Genomic DNA, 10,506 nt, shown 5'->3' on the forward strand with positions numbered 1-10,506 from the left:
AGTTTGGAAGTCTAGCATGCCAAATTAATCCTCGTTGCGTAAAGAGGACATCTAGACATTGACTTGGAGTCACCTGACAAAATGAAACCAAGGTTTGATCTCGTTTCTTTTTTGAACGGCTGTGGAGGCCTGAAATATTTTATTTTTTTTTTAATTTTCTTGTTCATTACTGCTGTCTACATCTATCAGCCGTGGTGTCTTGGCAGTTGAATTGCAATATCACATCAAATGGCATATTTTCCACGTACAGTAGTGTCTCCTTTCTCTGGCTTATTGACCTCTTAATTCTTCGCTAGTGTTAGCATTTGCATCCATCGACATCAACAATTAATAGTGACACCAAGTGCTTGACTATATCCCATTTGTTTTTATATTTTAAAAAATAAAAATAAAAATAAATTTTACTTATTTTTTATTTTAAATTAATTATTTTAAATATATTAATATTAAAAATAATTTTTTAAAAATAATTATCACCGCAACTTCTTCAATCTCACCTTTGTAGCTATCACGTTGCTTCTACTCTTGTCCTCGTATTTAGAATACCAATGAGTGGCATTACCTGACTGTCAAATATATTAAAGCAGATTTAGTCACTTCGAAGGTGATTCAACCTATAAAATTATGGTTAATATAAGATGGAAAAATATTATTCAACATGAATAAAATATATGTAAATCACACAACTATTGTGCAAATACATAAATTACATTGTGCAATCCAAAAAAACACTTCAAGCATGAAAACTACATGAATAAATATTTAAATAATTAAACGAGAAGAAATAACATTTTTTTTATTCCCGGAGGAACCCGGAAAAAACACCGGAAACAGCGGCAGTGCCAGGTGTGCAGATACTGGATCGGGACAGGCTGAAGAAACAACGGAGGAGCATGACATGCACTCGGAAATGAATTATTTTAAAACATTTTTAAATAAAAAATATTTTTAAAAAAGAACCCTACATAAATAGTTAAATGCTATAACTATTTGTAAATATTTTAGATGGCTTTGTGTTGGATTGTTAGTGCGTTTAAAAAAAAACAATCTCTTAAATTAACGTGTGACGTTAATTTATAATATTTGAGAAGTAATTAATTATTAAAAAAAAAAAAAACTTAAATCATTTTCACCATTATTAACGTTTTTGTTTTCTTCCTTGTTTTGGTGGTTCCATGAAGTTTCTTGGAGTAATTTTCCAGCTGGCACTGACTGATTGCATTAGTTTTTTTGCCGTGGGAGACACCTTCAGCGTAAAGACCACTTCATTGGTCTATTTTTCAAGCGTCCACTTGCATCATTTTGCATTTGTCTCAAATTGATTGGTAGTTATTTATTTATCATCTTTTAGTTTGTATTAATCTTGAATGGTTATGTCTGATTTGAAAATTTATTTATGATATTAACACATTAAAAAAATTAATTTATAAATAAAAAATTTTAATTTTTTAAAAAACTATTTTCAAACACAAGAATAAATGGACACTAATTATAAAAAAAAAAAAACTAGTTATTTAGTTATGAGAACTAGAAATTTTAATTAATATTCAGAGTTTTATATAGAAAAAATAACATTTATTCTATACTTACTATTAAATATAAGTAGTTTAATGTCTGAAGGGCATCCAATGAATTAAGATTGCTTTTGATATTGTAGTAATAATTTTTTTAAAATTTATTTTTTATATCAATATATTAAAATAATCTAAAAACACTAAAAGAAATTAATTTAAAAATAAAAGATTTTAATTTTTTTAAAAGCAATTTTAAAACGTAAGAATAAATGTACACTAATTATAAAAATAAATAAAAACTAGTTATCTAGTTATGATAACTAGAAATGTCAGGTAGTATTGAGAGTTTTATATAAAAAGCTGATTATATAATAGAAAAAATAACATTAAAAAGCTGATTATAACAGTCGAGTCTTCTTTCTTCGGCTTATTGCCCTCTCAATTATTCGCTAGTGTTAGCATTTGCATCCATCGGCATCACTAATTAATAGTGACACCAAGAGGTTGAGTGTGTGTATATATTAAAAATATTTTTTAAAAAAAAAATTTAAATTTTATTTATTTTTTTACTTTAAATTAATTATTTTCTTATATTTTCAAATAATTTTGATGTCATATTAATATTAAAAATAATTATCACTGCTGGCATTACATGACCCTCAAATATATTAAAACAGATTTAGAGTGTGTTAAACAGCGTAGTTATAGTAATTTTTTAAATAATTTTTCATACTAAAACACATGTTAATAATATTTTTTTTATTTTTAAAAAATTATTTTTGATATTAGTACATTAAAACGATCCAAAACATATAAAATATATTAAATTTAAATAAAAAAAATTAAATTTTTTAGGAACACGGTTTGCACCGTGTTCCCAAACAGTGTCTTAATCACTTCAAAGGTTATTCTATATGGTTAATGTAAAATAGAAAAATATTATTCAATATAAATAAAATATATGTAATTCACACAACTATCATGGTGCAAGTACATAAATTACACTGTGCAATCCAAAATAACACTTCAAACATGAAACCTACATGAATAAATATTTAAATAATTAAATAAAAAAATAAAACTAAATCAAATAAAAAAACTAAGTTAAACAAAAAAAACCAAGTTAAACCAATTTAAATTGATTTTAAAAAAAAACGAACTAAATTAATAAATTTAAATATATTTCAGTTCAGTTTTAATTTTTTTTTTAAATTCAATTTAATTATTTTTTTAATTAAAACTAAACCAAACTAAAAATAATCAACTAATTTTTGTGGTTCCACGTAGTTTCTGGGAGTAATTTTCCAGCAGGCACTGGCTGATTGCATTATTTTTCTTTTTGCCGTGGGAGACCCATTCAGCGTAAAGACCACTTCATTGGTATATTTTCCAACGCATTAATTTAGGGGGGAAACAACTGAAAGGCAGCCATAAGAATACACTGATATTGTCTACTTGCACCATTTTGCATTTGTCTCGAATTAATTCAATGGTAACACGTTTGAGTGTCCCCATCCAAGGAAGGCTAGGAATTTTTCCTGAAATATTAAGTAATTATATAAATATTTTTTAAAATTAATTATTAATTTATATACATGAATTTTAAAGTTAGATGTAAAGTTTTAATTCAAATACACTATTTAAAATATTAAAAAATAAATTTAAAAGTGCATAAAATTAAAGTGAAAATAAATATAAACTCATTATTGAAATTTCATCCTTTGATGTTTTGTGGAAGATAATTCATCTATAATTGAATCTGAATCGATAATGTAACAACCTCTCTACCAGGATAAAATAATAATTTTATGTCAACTGAAAAATAAAGTACTTAAATTTTTTTCCTTTCTTAATTCCTTCCTCCTTCACTTAATTCTTTCTTAGATTCGTCAAAAAAACATCTCAATCCAATAGCTTAAGCTGTTAGGTGAGGTCACAGGATATAATTTATATTATTTTAAAATAATATAAAATAATATAAATTATATCCTGTGACCTCACCTAACAGCTTAAGCTATTGGGGTAAAATAGTTCTTTGACATGGTATCAGAGCCTTGATGATTAAGTGGTCACAAGATCGAATCTCATCATCCCCATTTATTTGATAAAAATTAAGCACAAGATAAAATAGATCAATGCAAGTTTCAAGCTCAAAGAGCTTTTACTTGAGAGGATGTGTTAGAGAATAATATAAATCATATTCTAGAACCTCACCTAACAGCTTAAACTATTGGACTGAGATGGTTATTTGACAAGATTAGTGTTTTATAGATTGAACTTTGTAAGTTTACAAGGTTATTATCTCACTATTGAAAGTAAATCTTTTGATGTTTTGTGAAATATAATTCATCTATAATCGAATTTGAATCGATACTGTAACAATCTCTCTACCAGGATAAAATAATAATCTCATGTCAACTGAAAAATAAAGTACTTCAATTTTTTTCTTCTCTTAATTCCTTTTTTCTTCACTTGATTCTTTCTTAGATTTGTCAAAAGACCATCTCAACCCAATAGCGATGAGGTCATAGAATATGATTTATATTATTTTAAATATAAATCTTATCCTATGACCTCACCTAACAGTTTAAGCTATTGGGTTAAGATGGTTTTTTGACATAGTATCAGAACTTGAGATGGTTCTTTGACAAGATTAGTGTTTTATAAGTTGAACTTTGTAAAGTTATAAGGTTATTCTCTCACTTTTTTATTTTTTTTTTTGGATTTGTTTTTTTATATTTTTCCCTTACCTTTCTCTATTGATAAAATCTTGACCCGAGTTATAGCTCACCTAAGCCTTTAACATGCCTTCACCCTTGCCCTATTTACTTATCATGTTACTTCCACTCTTCCCTTCGTCTTTGTTTATCTCATAATATATTTTAGTGAAAAAAAACCAGGTTTATATTTACACCATTATTGATTTTTAAAATATTTTTTATTTAAAATTATATTAAATAATATTATTTTTATTTTTAAAATTTTATTTTAACATCATAACAATCTAAAAATACAAAACAATTAATTTTAAACAAATAAAAAATAAAAATAAAAATATTTTCAAAAGATACCAAGTATAAAAATAGATAAAAACTAGTCATCTAGTTGATGTAAATAAAAATCCTAATTAATATTAAGAGTTTTATATAAAGAGTTAATTATATAATAGAAAAACAAAATTCATTCTATTTTTTCCCTAAACCATTATATTCATGGTAAAAGGATCATCAAATCTATGACAATAATATGGGATTTGTCTTGACAGGTCATACCTAGTTCTCACTTTGAAAATATGAGCATAAAAGTTAGTTACAGAAAATTGGGAATTCACCGTTTCTTGGTCATGTTCTAAAATAGATTCATGATCTACCACAGGCATTTAATGGCCCAACTCATATTCACATAAAAAGGACTATTCAGACATTAAATTTATGCTAAAAAAAATTAGATTTACAATATATATATATATATATATATGCAAGCTTGGTTAATTATGTAGTTGTGATTGTTTTTTAAAGTATTTTTTACTTGAAGATGCATTAAAATTATTTTTTTAATATTTTAAAAATTATTTTTGATATTAGCATGCTAAAATGATATGAAAACACAAAAAAAATTAATTTTAAATAAAAAATAAAAAAATTAAATTTTTTTAAAAATATTTTTAAAACACAAAAATAAACAAAACAAATCATCTTAAAAGTAACTCTATCAATAAAATTATAGATAATATATTATAGTAAAATATTATTTAACATAAATAAAACACATGCACATCACACAAAAGTATTGTGCAAACACATAAATCATAATATGCAATCTAAAAAAAACACTTCAAACATGAAATTACACGAATAAGCATTTAAATAAATGAACAAGAGTGAAATGACATTTTTACACTTCAAACATGGTGTGCTTTTCTCTCATATTTACTTCTCTTCTTTTCTTTTAGGTTTTTTAAGTCTTTTTGTAGCTTTTTTTTTTAGATTTTTCTTCTCTCTTGATTTTTATTTCTTCTATGAAAGTTTTTTTCTTGCTTTTGTCTGTCCTTTTCTTTTTCCTTTAATCTCGCTTATATTTTTCTCTCTAGCAATAATAGGATCTCTAATTGATTCTCACATAATTTTTTATTTTGATCTCTGGTACTTCTTATAACTTGCTCTCACAGGAATTATTTTTTCACTTCTCCGTATCCTCTATCTTCTTATTCCTATCTATTTTAATCCCTTTAGACTCACAGTTAAACACCCATGTTCGATTTTGGTCCCTCTTCTTTTTCTTTGCTGTCATTTCACTTCCTGATTTATTCAGTATTTTTTTCAATTTTTTATTTTTTATTTTTTTTAAACATGTTTGAAAAACAAGAAGTTAAAATTCGAGTTTCATAAAAAAAATTTAATCCAGGTTCCATGAGATATATATGCGATTAGTATCGGACTCTCACCCACGCCAATGATATCATTTACCATTTTTTTAAGTTGTGTTTGGTAAAACAATTGAAGAAAACTACTCCATGAGTAAAATTCGAAGGTAAAGTGTTAAATATGTAAAAACAATATTAAAACGTGAAGGGCTAAGTATGTTCGATAATGGTTACTACAATTGAAATAATAATATGCTTGTGGTCTAAAATAAAAATGAAAAAAATAAATAGTTACTATTAAACTTTAAAATGAAGGGAAAGCACTAAAACCAATTTAACTACTCAATTTTTAGGTATAAACGCCCCTTTTTCAAAATATTTTTTTTATTAAAAATGCATTGAAATAATAGTTTGTTTATTTTATAACATTTATTTTTGTATTAACATATTAAAGTGATAAAACATAAAAAACAATATTTATAAATCTAAAAAAATCTAAATTAAATAAGAAAAAAAAATACAAATTAACTAGAAAAATATTATAAATCATGAACAATAATTTTTGGATCTTTATCATTTAAATGCCTTTTGACCTTGAATGGTTACCAAATTTTAATTTCTAAAATATTTTAAAAAACTTTCAACTGGCATTTATATTTATATTTAAATAAAACATTTAAATTTTCCTTATAATTTTCCGATTCATTGGTCTATTTTTCAAACGTCCACTTGCATCATTTTGCGTTTGTCTCAAATTGATTAGTAGTTATTTATTTATCATCTTTTAGTTTGTATTAATCTTGAATGGTTATGTCTGATTTAAAAATTTATTTATGATATTAACATATCAAAATAATTTAAAAATAAAAAATAAAAAATTTTAATTTTTTAAAAAACTATTTTAAAACACAAGAATAAATGGACACTAACTATAAAAATAAATAAAAACTAGTTATTTAGTTATGAGAACTAGAAATTTTAAATAGTATTCCGAGTTTTATATAAAAAGATGATTATATAATAGAAAAAATAACATTTATTCTAAACTTACTATTAAATATAAGTAGTTTAATGTCTGAAGGGCATCCAATGAATTAAGATTGTTTTTAATATTGTAGTAATAATTTTTTTAAAAATTATTTTTATATCAATATATTAAAATAATCTAAAACCACTAAAATAAATTAATTTAAAAATAAAGATTTTAATTTTTTTAAAAGCAATTTTAAAATGTAAGAATAAATGTACACTAATTATAAAAATAAATAAAAACTAGTTATCTAGTTATGATAACTAGAAATGTCAGGTAGTATTGAGAGTTTTATATAAAAAGCTGATTATATAATAGAAAAAATAACATTAAAAAGCTGATTATAACAGTCGAGTCTTCTTTCTTTGGCTTATTAGCCTCTCAATTCTTCGCTAGTGTTAGCATTTGCATCAATCGGCATCACTAATTAATAGTGACACCAAGATGTTGACTATATCTTTTTTATATATATATTTTAAAAATATTTTTTTAAAAAATTAATTTTAAATTTTATTTATTTTTTACTTTAAATTAATTATTTTTTTTATATTTTTAAATAGTTTTGATATTATATTAATATTAAAAATAATTATCACTGTTGTTATTAAGTGACTCTCAAATATGTTAAAGTAGATTTAAAATATGTTTAGCAGTGTAATTATAATTATTTTTTAAATAATTTTTTATGTTAAAATATATATTAATAATATTTTTTTATTTTTTAAAAATTATTTTTAATATTAATACATTAAAATTTTTTAAAACATACAAAATATATTTAATTTTAATAAAACATTGAATTTTTTGGAAACACGATTTACACCGTGTTCCCAAATAATACCTTAATCACTTCAAAAATTATTCTATCTATCGAATTATGGTTAATATAAAATAAAAAATTATTATTCAATATAAATAAAATATATGTAAATTACACAACTATTATGCAAGTACATAAATTACACTGAACAATCCAAAAAAACACTTCAAATATGAAAACTACAAGAATAAATATTTAAATAATTAAACAAGAAAAAAATTAAAATTAAGTTAAAAAAAATCAAGTTAAACTAATTTAAACTGATTTAAAAAAAAAACAAAATTAAATCAAACTAAAATCAATTGGTATAAATATATTTTAATTTAGTTTTAATTTTTTTTTTAAAATTAATTTAATTATTTTTTAATTAAAACTAAACCAAGCTAAAAATAATCATTTAATTTTTATGATTCCACGAAGTTTCTTGGAGTAATTTTCCAGCAGGCACTGGCTGATTGCGTTATTTTTTATTTTTTATTTTTGCCGTGGGAGACACATTCAGCGTAAAGACCACTTCATTGCTCTATTTTTCCAACGCATTAATTTAGGGGGAAAACAACTGGAAGGCAGATATAAGAATACACTGATATTGCCCACTTGCACCATTTTGCATGTGTCTCAAATTAATTCAATGGTAACACGTTGGAGTGTCCCATCCAATGAAGGCTAGGAATTTTTCCTGAAATACTAAGTAAATATATAAATATTTTTTAAAATTAATTATTAATTTATGTTCTAGAATCTTATCTAACAACTTAAACTATTGGATTGAAATAATTTTTTGACAAAATTATTGTTTTATAAGTTAAACTTTGTAAGTTTATAAGGTTATTCTTTCACTATTAAAAGTAAATCTTTCGATATTTTGTGAAATATAATTCATTTATAATCAAATTCAAATCGATACTATAATAACCTCTCTACCAGGATAAAATAACAATTCCATGTCAACTAAAAAATAAAGTAATTCAACATTTTTTCTCTTTTAATTCCTCATTTCTTCACTTGATTCTTTCTTAGATTTGTCAAAAAATCATCTCAACTCAATAGCGGTGAGGTCACAAAATATGATTTATGTTATTCTTGTTAAAATAATTAAGATCAAACATAAAAAGAAAGCTAGAATTCTGAATAATCTGCATATTATGAATATTTAACCTTAACCTAAATACAAATAAAGTATATATAGATTAAACTGAAAGTACTATTTTACCTTTAATAAATAAGATTACATAAATATTAATTAACATCTCCCCTCAAACTCACGATATGGCAGCTATGAGCATCGAGAGTTTGCCAACTAGAAAACAAAAACGAGAGATGGAATGTGCCTTGGAATGTGTCTTGGTGAAGAAATCTGCAATCTGCAAGGAAGAAGGAACAAAAGGCAAAGCAATGGTGTCATGTTTGAGATGATGACAATCGATCTCAATGTGCTTAGTTCGCTCATGAAAAATCGAGTTATGAGCAATTTGAATAGAACTCTAGTTGTCACAATACATAGGAGTAGGACGAGAAAAAGAAACTCCCATATTAGCAAGTAACCAACGTAACCAAACAATCTCTTTGGTAGTAGATGTCATGACATAATATTCTGCTTCGGTGGATGATTGAGAAATAATAGATTGTTTCTTGTTTTTTCAAGAAATAAGATAATCACCTAAAAAGATATAGAACTCATTAACAGACTTGTGATTTGTGGGATCATTACCATGATTAGCATCAGAGTATGCACGCAACTCCAGGAAAGAGATGGATGAAAATAAAAGACTCTGAAAAACTATACCTCGAAAATATCGCAAAATATGATGAACAGTAGTAAGAGAAACAACAAACTAACTAACAACATATGCAATATCTGGACAAGTAATGGTGAGATATACCAAACTCCCAACAATAGTGCAGTATAAAGTAGGATCTGTCAAAGGTAAACCATCAGAAGAAAAGTACCTTGCGTTAATCTCAATAAGAGTATTTGCAGTCTTATTATCTATAAGTCTAGCCCGCTCAAGAATATCTATAACATATTTCGACTGAGAAAGAAGGTAACCTCCAGGTGAATATGTTACCTCAATACCCAGAAAATATCGAAGATAACCCAAATTCTTCATTTCAAATCGTCTAGCCAACTTTGTCTTCAAAACTGAAATATCATCAATGTCATCACCAGTAATAATCATGTCATTAACATATAAAGATAGAATAATACTACCTGCATCAGTGCACTTAATAAAAATAACAGAATCATGACTGCTAGAAACAAAGCTAAAAGATGAGATCACAATAGAGAATTTCTCAAACCAAGCATGGGGTGCTTGTTTGAAACCATATAATGCTTTCTTAACCTTACAAACATATTCAGAGTCATGTGAAATACTAGGAGGGGGTGCCATGTAAACTTTTTCTTGAAGATCTCTATTCAAGAAGACATTTTTAACATCAAGCTGAGAAATATGTCACTGATAAATCAAAGCTACGACAATAAGAGAATGAATAGTAGTTATTTTTGCAACCAGGAAAAATGTCTCCTCATAATTCATACCATACTATTGAGAATATCCTTTTGCAACTAGCCTAGCTTTGTATCGCTCAATAGACCCATCAGAATTAGTTTTAATCTTATACACCCAACGACAACCAACAACACTCTTACCAGGAGGTAGAGGAACCAGATCCCAAGTATCTGTCTTATACAAAACAGAAAGTTCCTCATCCATAGCTTACCACTAAAGTGGATCAAGAATTACCTCTTTATAGAAAGAGGGCTCAAAGAGACAAT

The sequence above is a fragment of the Populus euphratica genome, unplaced genomic scaffold, assembly GCF_000495115.2.
Source record: "Populus euphratica unplaced genomic scaffold, PopEup_1.0 scaffold31.1, whole genome shotgun sequence".
Lineage (NCBI taxonomy): Eukaryota > Viridiplantae > Streptophyta > Magnoliopsida > Malpighiales > Salicaceae > Populus > Populus euphratica.